At 35.8% G+C, this 14,804-nt stretch overlaps 1 non-coding gene across 1 annotated transcript; it reads right to left on the reverse strand.

Annotated features, from left to right (window-relative positions):
- Nucleotides 1–13,464: 13,464 nt before the first annotated feature.
- Nucleotides 13,465–13,571, reverse strand: LOC120253866. Its single transcript, XR_005534441.1, has one exon. It is a non-coding gene; the product is annotated as a small nucleolar RNA R71 (small nucleolar RNA).
- Between the last annotated feature and the right edge of the window lie 1,233 nt (nt 13,572–14,804).

A 14,804-nucleotide genomic window follows, 5' to 3' on the forward strand; every position in this document is an offset into this window, starting at 1 on the left:
GTAAGGCCCCTGCGGTTCATGAAGGTGAGAGCTCGAAGCAAGGGGCAAGTGTTTCCATCGTGGTGAGCCTAGTCATTGGAAGCGGGATTGCCCACAACTCAGAGCAAGTGGCTCTACAGGTATGAAATAATTTGTTTTTGAAACAAATTGTTAAATTTTAGTACTTTCTATTTATTGGATTTTTTATTCAGGAGCTAGTGCTCATATTTTTATTATGAATTAGGATCTAGAAAGAAGAAGGAAGTTGGGTGAATGTGAGATTATGATCAATGTGGGAAGCGGACATAGTGTCGTAGCAACTCACATAGGATCTACTTCTATTCTTTTATATTCTAGACATGTTTTAGGTTTAGAGGATTGTTTAGTATTACCAAATGGGTTAAAGAACATTGTTTTTGTTACAGTGTTAGTCATAAATGGATATATCTTTAAATTTGGTGAAACTAATTGTGATATTTATTTTGGAAATAAAATAGTGGGCAATGCTTCTTTACTAAATGGATTTTATTATCTAAATGGTCATAATAAATGTGTTGTAAATGCTATCACTAAAAGACATGGTAGGCATGAGATACATCAAAAACTTGTATGGCATTTGAGATTAGGTCATGCTGGAGAACAAAGGATTCATGAGTTGGGGAAAGATGGCCTCATAGTTCCATTGGGATTGAATTCTTATCCGACATGTGAGTCTTGTCTCTTTGGTAAGATGACCAAACGCCTTTTAATTGGACATCTTAAGAGGGCATCATAAGTTTTGGATTTAGTGTACACAGATGTTTGTGGGCCGATCAACGAGATGACTCTCGGTGGTTTCCACTATTTCATAACTTTTACCGATAACCATTCTAGGTATGGTTATGTATGCTTAATAAAGAACAAGTCAAAGGCATTTGACATGTTTAGAAAGTATAAGGCTTTAGTGGAAAATCAAACTGGTCATCGTATCAAGACACTGTGATCGGATTGTGGTGGTGAATATATGAATACCAAGTTTGACTTGTTCTTAAAAGAATATGGGATAGTTTCACAATTAACACCATCAATGACTCCTCAATTAAATGGGGTAGCTGAGCATAGGAATTAAACCTTGTTGGACCTGGTTTTTGGTATGCTTAGCTACACGGACTTGCCTATTTCGTGGTGGGGTCATAAGCTTCTCATTGCTGTCGACATCTTGAACATATGCCCCTCTAAGTCCATCGCTAAGACCCCACATGAGATGTGGAAGGGAAGGAAACCAAGTTTTAAACGCATTAAGATTTGGGGATGTCCAGCCTATATCAAGAAGACTAAGGTTGAAAAGTTGGAGGTTAGATCGACGTTTTGTTGGTTACCCAGAGGATTCAATGGGATACCTCTTCTACCTGCATGATGATCAATGGATTATTGTAGCATTACAAGCCCACTTCTTGGAACACAAGTTTATTCGAGAAGGTGGAGCGGGTAGATTGATTGTTCTAAATGAACAAAATGAAACATCTGACGAATCTATTATTCAAGAACAACGAACCGAACCTATTGTGACACAACCACTATTGTGATGATTTAGTAGAGTATGGTTATCTACTACAAGGAAAGCATAATTTGTATGTTGTAGTAGAAGGAAACTATGGAAATGATCCCTCTACTTATGATCAAGTAATGATGGATGCAGACTCTGCTATGTGGCAACTTGCTATGCGAGATGGATTCAATGTATTTGAACCAAATTTTTACTCTAATAGATTTCCCTAAGGGATAGTTCCTATTGGGTGCAAATGGATCTATAAGAGAAAGATTGGTCCAGATGGAACGGTAGATACCTATAAGTGCAGACTAGTGGCAAAAGGGTATAGTCAGAAGGGGTCATTGACTATGAGGATACCTTTTCTCCAGTAGCTATGAACAAATCCATCAGAATTTTTCTTGTGATAACCATATACCTAGATTATGAGATTTGTTAGATGAATATCAAGAATGCTTTTCTAAATGTATACCTCGAGAAGGAAATCCACATGGAATAGCCCAAGGGTTTTGTGTTTAAGGCTGACTCTCATAAGGTGTGTAAGCTTAATAGGTTTATTTACGGACTTAAGCAGATCTCTAGCAGTTGGAATCTTCATTTTGATGAAGTTGTTAAAATGTTCGGTCTCATACAAAATTAATATGAACTATGTGTCTAAAAGAAGATTAGTGGGAGTAAGATATCATTCTTGGTATTGTATGTAGATGATATTCTGCTTATAGGGAATGATATAGGCATTCGAATTCTTTCAAATCTTGGCATTCAAGCACATTCTCCATGAAAGACTTTGGAGAAGCTACATATATCCTTGGAATTCGCATCGACAAGGATAGAGTGAATAGAAAAATGGGGCTTTCCCAAACCCTTTACTTAGAGAAAGTGTTGAAGTGTTTCGTGATGGAAAAGTCTAAGAAAGCGCTTCCACCTGTGAGGCATGGAATCCATCTCTCCAAGTCCATGAGTCCTCAAGTTGAGGAGGACAAAAAGGAGATGAGTATGTGATAAGTGCTTGAGTAGACATATTTCTCTATATGTTTTACATGTTTTGAGCATCATTTTTACCATGATTTATGTCTCATATAGTGTATTTAGTGTTCTTTTGTGAAACTAGGGTGGGAATGCCTTGAAGGAAGAAAAAGAAGCAAAGATAGGTTATAAAGACACATTTTAGGAGTTCTTGTACAATCCAAGGATCAAGACACAAGAGGAGCTCATGTACATGGAGGTGTGTGCCAACTTCCAAGAGGATTCAAGCCAATTTGCTAGTTGGCTGGGCACAAAGGCAGTCATATCCCCTTGTCCCTACTTAATGTGAAGAATGCATGACCTTCCAAATGATGATTCGATGAAGAAAAGTATTATAACCTACCACATGGATGTGTGCTAGACTATGTGGACTCAAGAGAAGAGTTTGTGAGCCGCATTGATGAAGAGTACTATAGCAAATATTGCAGTAATTCACGATAGTAGTACTGTGGAAAAACTCCATTCATGCGACTGCGTGAAAATTTCATGTGGTCTCGTGGAAATTTCTGCAGGTCACGCGGGTGCTTGAAATCTTATGCGGTCACATGGAGGCACATGACAAACACGGTTTGTGCTTATAAATAGTTATTTTGCCCTATTCTTTGACATCTTTTTTACGGCTCTTGATGGGTGAGATGGCTAGGGTATGGAGAGGAGGTCTATATGGCTTAGGAGGCGCTTCCTCACCAGCTATGATCGATTCCTTTTAGTCATAGCATCAAGAAAGCCACCGGCGACCTAAGCTTCGGAGTGGATTCCATTAAGATGTCGAAGCTCTCCATCAAGCCCATCAGTTAATATATATGGCTTTTATATACTTTCATTCATTGATGGTTAGTTTTGTATATTGTTTCATGGAGAGCTAAACCTCTAGAGGGTATTTGGGCTTGTGAACCCTATCGTTTGTGGATTTTCTTTGTGTTTCTATTTAATCTGAGTTTGGTTGAGTTTCAATCTTCTTTACCTAATGCTTGCTTGCCTGATTGATCTTATGGTTATTTGGTTTTCATGTTTTGTTTACCTTGGTGAGAGACAGGTCTCCATTAGGGTTAGAACCTTAAGATTGAAGAGGGTTGAGAGGGTGAGTCATGAGATAGTAGAGCGTCCCCTTTCTCCTCTGAATTGGTGTATTCTATCTCCGTATTCCCTAGGCTTTATGCAACCACATTTGGTGTGAGGCGTGAGATTAAGTGATTTCTCCATTGGGAACATGTAAGGGGTTAGGGACTTTTCACCTAGAGGTCGGGTTAGGTCTATTCTTAGGAATCAGATACACCATTTGTAATCACTAGAGTCTATTAAGGTCATATGTGGTGTGATGTGTTGAGATTGAGCGATTTCTCTACTGGGACCTCGTAGGGGACTAGTATCGGTGGTCTCGAGGTAGGGATCGATTGTTCTTGGATTTCTACAATTCAACCTATCCATTCTAGAAACACCTATCAAGTAGCATGTCTAAAATTTCTTTGGTGCTATTGCTAGAGCATATTCCCTCCACCTTTTAAGCCTTTCTTCTGTGGTGATATCAATATGATGTGTAGTAAAGAGGCTTTGATTCCATTGATAGACTCTAGGCTTCCCAAAGTGAACAAGATTAATCCTTATGTAATGTTGAGCTTGGATAGGATAGTCTTGATAACTTGGAGAAATGTTCAAGATTTCAAGCACCATAAAATACAGGGGATGGCTATCCATCATTGAGTTGATAATATGTTTTAGCTTCCATGTAAAATTTTCCAGTAATTGCATCTATTTTACATCAGAAATAACCAATTTTTTCAGAAGTCCGTACTGAAATAATGTGTCTGGAGTGACTATAAGGCTGCCATCTTGTAGGGTTTCCTTCCATTATGAGATATTAACAGTTGCCTGGATGATGGAATACCCTTCAGCGCATGTACAAGCCTGAGTATCAGGATGAGTTGGACCTTTATACTTCGTTAAACAAAAGCTAAGTCCATTTTGTTTAAGAAGTGAGGATGACACCATGTTTAGTAATGATTCTACCATAGTAATACACATAACATGTTTTTCATAGTAGAACATTTTCATGATAACTGTTTTTATTGGGCTCTGTATTTCTGGAAATTTTTCATATTTTTATTCTTTCATTTTCATTTCTTTTTCCCATACATTTTTCAAAATTTCCTTCTCAATTTTTTCTTTTTCCTAGTTTTCATGATAACTGCTCATATTTTTGTTTGTTGTAAGTCAAGGAATGCATCTAAAGATTTTGGGCGTAGGCTGGGATCACTCATTTGGGACTTAAGATTTTTGGAGTGGAGGTAGTCGCAAAATTGGGTAAGGATTTTTGGGATAGAAGGATGATGATTATTAGCCCACAAGTTGTCAATATAGTTTCATTCTTGTTGTCTAGTGTGCGGTTTAATGCTAGAATTAATGACATAGGGGATCCTAATGGATATATAACAAGGCCAGTGTGTTTGTTTTTGAGGAGTTGGGTCTTAGTACCTGGAAAGGTTGAGCTTTTCGCTAGAGTTTGCTCCATCCTACAAGAACACAAACTTGAATAAATATCATAGTCTTAATTATTTATTTACAAAGGCAAGGTTACTTAGTTGTCACATTAGTGCATAACTCAGAGGAACTTACTGGTATCTGTAATCCCCATTATGGCTAAGCGTATGAGCCAACTAAGGTTTTGTGAAAGGAACTTTGCTCCCGCATTAGTGAAGATTCAGAGGAACTTACTGGTCTAAATATCCCCATCTATCACTAAACGTATGGATAAGCAAAAGTTTATACTTACTGTGCTTTACGTAAGAGAGTTCTCTCTACAGTATATGCTCTACAAAAATAAAAGTATTAGATAAATCAAGGAGGTTTTTCAAGAACTTGTTCTAGGAAAATACATCTAGATAACTTATCTTCAAGACTATTATCTTTACCTTTGATATGCTGAAAATTTACCTTTTAATTACCATTTAAAATCCTATCTTTTAATGCTAAGCATCTACGTTGACTAATTCTCTTACTTTTTTATTTTCGAAGAACTTAACTATTGCTTCGCAATCTATTCTAACTAGAATTTCTTTTTTATTTATAAGAAATAACCTGAAGCTATCTAAGCCATATCCTACTGCTAATACTTCTTGGTCTATGCTATGCGTCGGCCCTATTTCTTTATATTTACCACTACTATACCTACAAATTACTTCTTCTATCTTAGAAGCATATTTATTGGGTTTAGCCTAAAGGATTGCACCCCATCCTAATTCACATCCATCTGCTTCCACTATTAAGTAATCACTATCTAAACGTAGTTTTAAATCTGGTAAATCTTTAACTATTTCTTTGATCCGATTAATTTGCTTATTATTTCTACATTAAATTTCTTTACTCCTGTTAATGAACTTTTACTGTAAAGAGGTCCTATCAATTTTCCAAAATTTCTGATAAAGGTCTAGCATAATTAACTAATTGTAAGAATTGTTGTAAAGCTTTAACATCCCTAATTTGTGGTGTGTCTAAAATTTTCTTAGCTATATGTGGCTGCAACTTAATTTGACCATTCCCTATTTCTACTGCTAAGAATTCTATATTACTCCTACAAAATTGAGCCTTACGTCCACTGATTACTATCTCATTTTTCAAAAATTCACTAAGAACAAGTTTTAATTGTCCTACATGTTGTACCTTACATTTGCTATGAACTAAGATGTCATCTATGTAAACACAAATGTATTCTCTATATTTTCCAAAAACATAATCCATTTTTCTTTGGAATATACTAGGTGCATTTTTTAAACCAAAAGGCATAACTAACCATTCAAAATGTCCTAAGGGACAGGTAATTATTGTCCATTCTATGCTACTTGCTATTTTTACTAGCCAAAATTCTGACTCACAATCAAATTTACTAAATATCCAACTATTCTAGATTCCATTAATAAGTTCTGATTTATCTGGGATATCGTAAGCATCATCTACTGTGTTATAATTTAACCTATGGTTGTCTATTACCATTTTACTTTTGCCTCTTACTTGCTCACTATGTTTATTTACTATAAAAGCTGGACTCCGATGTCTACTAGTACTTCTTCTAATTACTCCTCATTTTTACAATTTTTCTATATGCATTTTGTAATGACTAATGTATTCATTGGTGGACTCTATCTTTTTATTTTGTATCTTAAATTCAGGATCTTTTAATTCTAACTTACATGTGATTTTATTTTTAATCTAATGTTTCCCTGGATTTTCTCCTTTGATTTCCTCTTTTTCTAATTTACTAAGTATGTCATCTATTTATAAATTCCCGGACGAGATTAAATTATAAATAAAAACTGGATCTACCATCTATCCTATTGGAGGTTCTAATGTTAATTCATCAAATAAACTACAATTGCTAAATACTTCTAATGTTTTGTTGATTTTCTCACTATGATTTTTACAATTATTGCAAAAACTAAATTGAGATGTTTTATCTCTTTCTTTGAAGAATTTAGAAATAAAAGGCAAAAAAGGAACTCCTAAAAACCTAATTCCCAAAGAAGTGATTGTACAACCATGAAAAAAGTTAACTAAAATATTTAATCCTATGATAAACTTTGTTTTTCGTAACTAAAAATCTCTTAAACTAATATTACCTTTAAAGTGTAAATAATTAGTGAGGGTGCTCTCATTTTTAAGGAAACTAATTTTACAGGTTCTAATTGTTTGGTGTAAGTAAAAAGCTTTCCATCCATCTGTTCCTCCTTATATTGATGTGAGGGTGATAAATGCTTGATATAAGTTGGAGAAACTAATTTCTCATTTAAAATTGTATTTGAACATCCTGTATCTATTAAGCCTATGACATCTAACTTCCAATCATCTATCTGTATTCTATAAGGGATTCTTATACTGTAAATAGGGGAGGTTGCTTGGTAATGTGTTCCTATGGATTTATTATCTGGAATATCTTTTAGCAACTTATTTTCATCTACAACTTCCTCTACCACTTTTTCTACCAATTTATCTTCTTGAATTTCTTCAGTTTCCCTAAATCTATCAATATTTGGAATATTTTTTAACAACTTATTTTCAACTAAAACTTCCTCTACCACTTCTTCTACCAATTTATCTTTTTGAATTTTTTTTATTTTCCCTAAATCTATCAATATTAGCCAAAATGGTTCTATAAGTATCTTTTACTTCTTCACTGATTCCTGGGTGATTTAAGAGAATTGATCTATCTAACTCCATGTTCTAACTTTTCTAATATCTCATTCGAATTCTTAATAACATTTTCTAAGTACAGAATTCATAATTCTAAAGTCTCATATCTATTTATTCTAGTAAATTTAACAGAAAAAGATTCAGGTGGTAATTGGTCTTTCTCTATTAAACAAAACTTACAACTTTCCTTAAGACAAAGGCTATACCTATATTGTAATTTTAAAGAAGGATATAGATTACAGAAGTTACAGGGTTTATCACTACTGCCACTATTTTTTAATCTAGTTATGACAACACTCTCTATTCATCTAAAAATATCAAATCACAAAAATTATCTATGTCGAATTCTAGGTTATCTAATTCTGCTTCAGTAAGCAAAAAGTCTAACCGATTTAGAGAGATTGATGTTTCTGGGGCTATATTTTCTTTTTATGTTTTCTTATGCATGCAATTGCATCATTTAGTCTATCTAAAAATAATCCTTGAAATATTCTAATCTTATCATGTGTTTTGATAATACTTCTTAATTTCTTAAAGACATATTCTAATTCGTTAATTTCTTCTATAATTTTCTGTGGGTTACTCTTATCTATTTTGTGATATTTAACTTTATGATATGCTAGAGTTTTTTTTTCACATTCTAAATAAGCTATCATTGACTTTATTTGGTCTAATTGATCTAAGTCATTATTCTGCCAGTCTCTAAATTTCCTATTTGATTCTAAAATTTCTCCTACAAACTCATTATCTTCTAAATCGCTACTTATTTCTTCCATATCATTGGGATCTATATAACTAATTATACTATAAATACTTTCTGTATCACTAACATACTCATCTACATGAAGCAAATCTTCATTTACATAATCTCTCAAAATTGATTCTTTATTATGATAATTTTTTCTTTTAGTACAATCTCTAACCAAGTGATTAGTGCTACCACATGTAAAACAACTAAGTTTGTTTTTGTATTCCCTACATTTATCAAATTTCTTAACATATTTTTCTTTATTCAAATTGGGCTTCCTAGAACTACTTCTCCTAAGATGATATTTCTTTTTGGACTTGAAATTATTTTTACTAAATCTATTTCTAGGTTTATCTACTTTATCATATCTCTGAGGTGTATAAATATTCCTACAAAACTATATTCTCCTTTTCCTTTAAACTGTTTGGCTATTTGGATCTCCGTGCATTTTTCAACTAATTGTTCTACAACAAATTTAATCCTAGTTTAGACATTATCTAATTGTGGTGAAATTTATAACTCCTTATACTTCTTATGAATTAGAGTTCCTAAAGGATTTGGTAACTTCATAAACAATTTATCTCCTATTGTTTTGTCATAAAAACATCCTGCTATGTAGCTGTAATAAATGAAATCTAATAAGAAAGGTTTTATGAAGGGCTAGTTTTTAATCTTTATTTGTTCTAACTTTCTAATAGCCTCTACTTGCTGTTTATCACAATTAGCATTCGGTGAATCTCCTAAAAGTGATAATCTAATATTATTGAAAAAATTATAAGGATTATCTCCTAATTCTAAATCTCTAGCAAAATCTTAAGGAAAATTTACTTTATAAGATTCCCACAGGGGCCTTGTTATTTCTCCTAAGAATTTCTATAAATAACTATACATTTCTATTGGTGTTCTAGTATAATCTAACTCATCATATTTCTTACAAACCATTTGAGTCCATATTTCGATGATTGTTGTCCATTTTTGGGGGTCATGTGCTGTCAAATTAAGTAGCCTACCATCATCAATTCATAATTTGTTATCTATTGTTTCTAATTCTAATCTTTTACCTCTAGATTTATTCCTATCATTAACATCATTTTATGTGTTGTAACTACTGTAGGGGATCTTACTTGGTTGTCCACTAGGTGTCGAAACTGAAGTTCCATACAAGGGTGTACTACTACTACTACTACTACTTCCTACGGGTTGTGCTATAGTTGGATTATTATTGGTCCCTACTCCTGATTTTATAAGTTCAGAGGGTGTTATTGTATTTGCATTTTCTATGATTTCTGGAAGGCCATAAATCACGACTAATTCATTATTTTCATTTAATTGTAGCTTATCTATTTATAACATGTGTCCTTTTTCTATCATTTCTATTTCTAATCTTAATACTTCTTCTTCTAATAAATTGATACCGCTACCTATGATTACTATTTTTTCTGGAAGTATAATCATCTATGCTTCCAAATTATATTTCCAAACTAGAATTTCTATCATCTATTTGGGTTTCTCTATAATACCAAACCTGATACTATAATCATTGTTTCTATCTTTATTAATTAATGAAGTTTCTTGAACTACCATTTTCTTCTCTAATCCATTGCTAAGATTCCATCCTAACTCCTCTACTAATAATTGCACAAACTATTCAACTAACATCCAACTTATACTTAGTGGTACTATTATCTGTTAACTTCCCTACAAATCCTATGCTTGCCAAAAAAAATTACTATACTTGACTAAGTCTTCATATCCTCTAGCTTGAATTCCTATATCTATTAAATTTGAGTCTCTTATACTGTTTGGAAAATATGTACTACAATAGAATAAACCTGAATTACAACTCATATCTACCTCTACGTATGCTATTAAAGCATTTCTAGCATATGACTGCCATCCTTTATCCATTAATGTTATGAGAACTTTGCCTGGTACTTCCTTTCTAATCAATCCTCTAATCCGTAATGAATTAAATTTTTTTTTTCTGATTTCTTAATCTTTCTAATACTATCTATACTTACCAAAGGGATTCTTACTTCATTAGTTGTTACTTAAATTTTTTCTTCTCTATTTATCCTTACCACTCTAGTTATCCTTACCACTTGGGTGTTAAAACTAAGATTACCTGTTTTATATAGTACTTTAGGATTCAAAAGTTCTATCTGGTGATTATGATAAATTTTTAAATCTTTCTCCACATCTATTACTTCTTCTAGTGTTATACTTAACCTATTTTTATTTTTTAATGTTCTATCTAAGAATGAAGGTTTATCTATATAACTATCTTCTTTGATTATGTTCCTGGATGTACTTGCTAAAGTTCTACTTGTTCCGCTAAAAAGAGTAATATTCATTTTTTCCCAAATAAAATGCTATTTTTTTCCTTCTTTTTAATATTATTGCCATGATTATCTCCTAATTTTAAATTATTAATTTGAGTCATTAAAGAGTCTATTGATAAGTGCTTGTGTGATAAGAATGCGAAGCATTCTTTCCTTATGATGACCATTACTTTTGTTAGGTTTTAGCGCTAATACATGTGTATTTATGTACTTTTATGCAGGTTGGGTTGTGAGGCCGATTATTTGTGCAAGAAGCCATTGTAGATCATTTTACGCATTATTTGGAGGAGATCTTGAAAAAGCTCGAATGCGGAGACATGAGTCCAGTTTAGAATACTAGAATGTGTGCCAACCTCCTTGTATTCGAGCTAAGGCAATGATTCAGAGGGGCACGAAGGCAGTTACATCCTAGTATTTCGGCTTGTGCATATTTAGCAAGATCTACACTAACGTGACCGTTTATTGAAGAACCAAGACGATCTACAACGTGGACGTGTGCCCGTTTACGTTACCTCGATAAAAGCATGGATTCAGGAGTATTTCAGGCCGTTACTATAGCAGCGTACTGTAGCAATCATTGTAGCAAAATTACTGTAGCAGGCACTGTTCACAGCCGGCCGAAGAAGGAGCAAAACAGAGGAGCCACACGGGCGTGTGGAAATTCCACACGCCCGTGCCTTAATTCCACAGGCCCGTGCCTTAATTCCACAGGCCCGTGTGGAATATCCATAGGCCCGTGTGGAATCCCGATTCCAACCCTGTTTAAAGCCGATTTCACCCCCGATTTCAACATTCTTTTCTCCATCTTTTCCCCAACTTGAGAGAGGGTTGTGGCTAGGGTTTTGAGAAGTATTGGCTAGGGATTTGGAGAGGTTCTACGGCTCTGACATCGTCATCTCTTTGGAAGAAGGTTGGTAAGAGAGCCTCCGTCGGATTGATTCGGCGAGGTGTATCTTATACCGGACAAGGGGATCTTGCGACGAGTAGAGGACTGTCCACAAGACCATCGTCATGACTATCGAGGGGGTTTTCCTATTGATTGTTTTCTTTTACATTTGATTTCATTATTGTTTGTATTGTGCTCCATGGAGAGCTAAACCCCTAGTGGGTACTTGGGTATTTATGAACCCTAGAATGTATTAGTTTCATTGAATCTTTTTATTATACTTTCAATTAATTAATGTTATTGTGAGTTCCAATCTTGAATATTTGATTGTTTGAATACTCCCTTAGAGTGACACTAGGGTTGAGAGTTCATGTGGTAACCCTTGTGAGTGAGTGACACACCACGAGAGTTAGACAAAGCTTGATTGGAGAGGGTTGAGAGGGTGAGTCGAGAGGTACAAGAGTGTCCCCTTTCCCTTCTGGTGTGATAGATTCTACCTCCGTTCCTCGAGTTCTTTGCGGCCATAATAGAGCGAATGAGCTAAGGGATGACACTCTACTGGGGCTTAGTTGCGAGTGCAACATAATGAAGCGTTGAGGTTATTTTAGCATCTAGGGCTTAATTGTGGTTAGGGACCTTTCTTCTGGACCAAGGGTTAGGTCTACAATTAGGAAGAGATTTATCACTTGGAATCCCCAGAGCTTAATGCAATCCTTGTTACGAGTGCGACGTTGAGAGGTTGTTCAACCTCTCCTCCGGGACATGTAGAGGATTAGGCTTGGTTAACCCTAGATTCGGGGCCATGCATTAAAGGATGTCCCTGATTCACCATTGCATTAGTTAGGAAGCATAATAGAGATTTCTTGCACTTGAAACGATTTTCCTAGGCGGATCAATACCCGGCTGCCCCATCTTTATCGATTGCCTTACCTTCTCCTTTACTTTTGCTCTCTTTCGGGTTGTTTTACTTTTTGAGAATTGAATCTTGTCACACATATCACTATTCATTCTTTCATATAGTTAAGAAGCAAATTAAGTATTTTTATTCCCTTTTCCCTGTGGATACGATACCCCACTCACTTGGGATTTATTACTTCGACAACTCCGTGAACTTGCAGGGAGCCCTGTCAAGTTTTTGGTGCCGTTGCCGGGGAATAGGCATTTAGAGATATTTGCACTTTTGTTTCCTTAGCTATTCCTTTATCCATTCTATTTCATATTTTCTTTTCTATCATCATTCTGATTTGTTTTCTTTTCTTTGTACAGCTTCAGGTTGATGACCTGAGTGAATCCCTCAATATTGATTGAAGGAGATCCCGAGCTTGAAAGAACATTTAGAAGAAAAGGGAAAGGACCTGTGGAAGAACAATCTAATCGAGCTGATTTGGAAGTTGAAGGGTCAGATAATATGGCAGAACATAATGAGCAGCAGAAGACACTCTCTGATTATGCTAGACCCTCAGCAGAAGACCCAATTACAGCTCAGAATTTTGAGCTAAAGCCGGCGTTCATCCACATGTTGCAGCAATTCGCACAGTTCAATGTTTTTGCCGATGAGGATCCAAACAGTCACATAGAGAACTTTCTCGAGTTATGTCATATGCTCAAGATAAACGGGGTGACGGATGATGCCATCAAGTTGAGAGCCTTCCCATTTTTCCTAAAAGGGATAGCAAAGCAGTGGCTACACTCATTTCCTAGAGCCTCGATTACTACATGGGAGGAGATGGTAGAAGCTTTTCTAGCCCGTTATTTCCCTCCTGGAAAATCCGCAAAGCTTAGGAATGAGATCTCATCCTTTGTACAGTCGGAATTAGAGTCTCTATTCGAGACATGGGAAAGGTTCAAGGAGCTCCTAAGAATGTGCCCACAACACGGATTCCCAGAGTGGATGATTGTTCAAACTTTTTATAACGGGTTGAATCCGAGTACACGACAACTCTTGGATGCTGCAGTAGGAGGTAGCTTAGGTAGCAAGACCCCCGATGAGGCCCGTCAACTTATTGAAGAAATGGGTTTAAATTGCTACCAATGGAATGCCAGGGAGAAGAAAAAGGTAGGCGATCTTCGTGAGATAGATGCAGTAACTTCATTGGTGGCGCATGTAGAATATTTGAGTAAAAAGTTAGATCTTCTAACTTCAAACAGAGTTGCGGCTGTGAGTACTTGTACCGGGTGTGGTGGAGGACATGCTCCCTCCGATTGCCTGATCTCTATTGGTGATGCATCTTCGGTTGAGAACGTCAATTTTGTAGGTAATGGCATGAGGACTGCAGGAAACCCATATAGAAATACCTATAATCCAGGTTGGAAGAATCATCCCAATTTCTCATGGAGCAACCAAGGTCCACAAAGGCCATGGGGCCACCGGGTTTCCAACAACAAGCCCTGAACGTGGAAAACAGAGTTTTAGGTTTGGAAACCCGAATGAATGATTTAGAGAAGGCCTTGACTAGATTTGTGCAATATTCAAATACATGGTTTGAATCAGTTGAGGCTATACTTCGCAATCACACCGCCTCTTTGCATAACCTTAAAAATGAGGTGGAGCAGATTGCGAAGTCTCTCTCGGAAAGGCCACATGGAAGCTTACCGAGCAATACCGAGACCAACCCTAGAGAGCATGTGAAGGCGATCACTTTGAGAAGTGGTCGTGAGATTGAAGGTCGGCTTCCGGATAAGAAGCCAAAAGAACACGCACCCGAGGTTATAGAGGTTGAAGAAAAGGGAAAGGACCTGTGGAATAACAATCTAATCTAGCTGATTTGGAAGTTGAAGGGTTAGATAATATGGAGAGTTTTCAAGTCAGAAATTGATCCAAGGCATACGGCCTCAATGCTGCCCTAGATTGACCCCGGGATGAATACTGTAGCCAAAGAAGAGAGTAGTTTGCTTGAAGGCATACTGGCTCAATGAGGTGCTCATTGAGCCAATATGGATACTATTATGAGTGCAAACGGCCTTAATGAGGTTCTCATTGAGCCAGTATACCACCTCAATGGGCCAGTATACCATCCGTATGGAGGCCATTTTTGGGTCTATAATTGGTCATTTCTTGGGCAAATGAGAGAGACTTCATCTTGGCCTCTTGGCCCGCCGCCACCACACATTCTT

This window comes from Dioscorea cayenensis, unplaced genomic scaffold (assembly GCF_009730915.1).
Source record: "Dioscorea cayenensis subsp. rotundata cultivar TDr96_F1 unplaced genomic scaffold, TDr96_F1_v2_PseudoChromosome.rev07_lg8_w22 25.fasta BLBR01000230.1, whole genome shotgun sequence".
Lineage (NCBI taxonomy): Eukaryota > Viridiplantae > Streptophyta > Magnoliopsida > Dioscoreales > Dioscoreaceae > Dioscorea > Dioscorea cayenensis.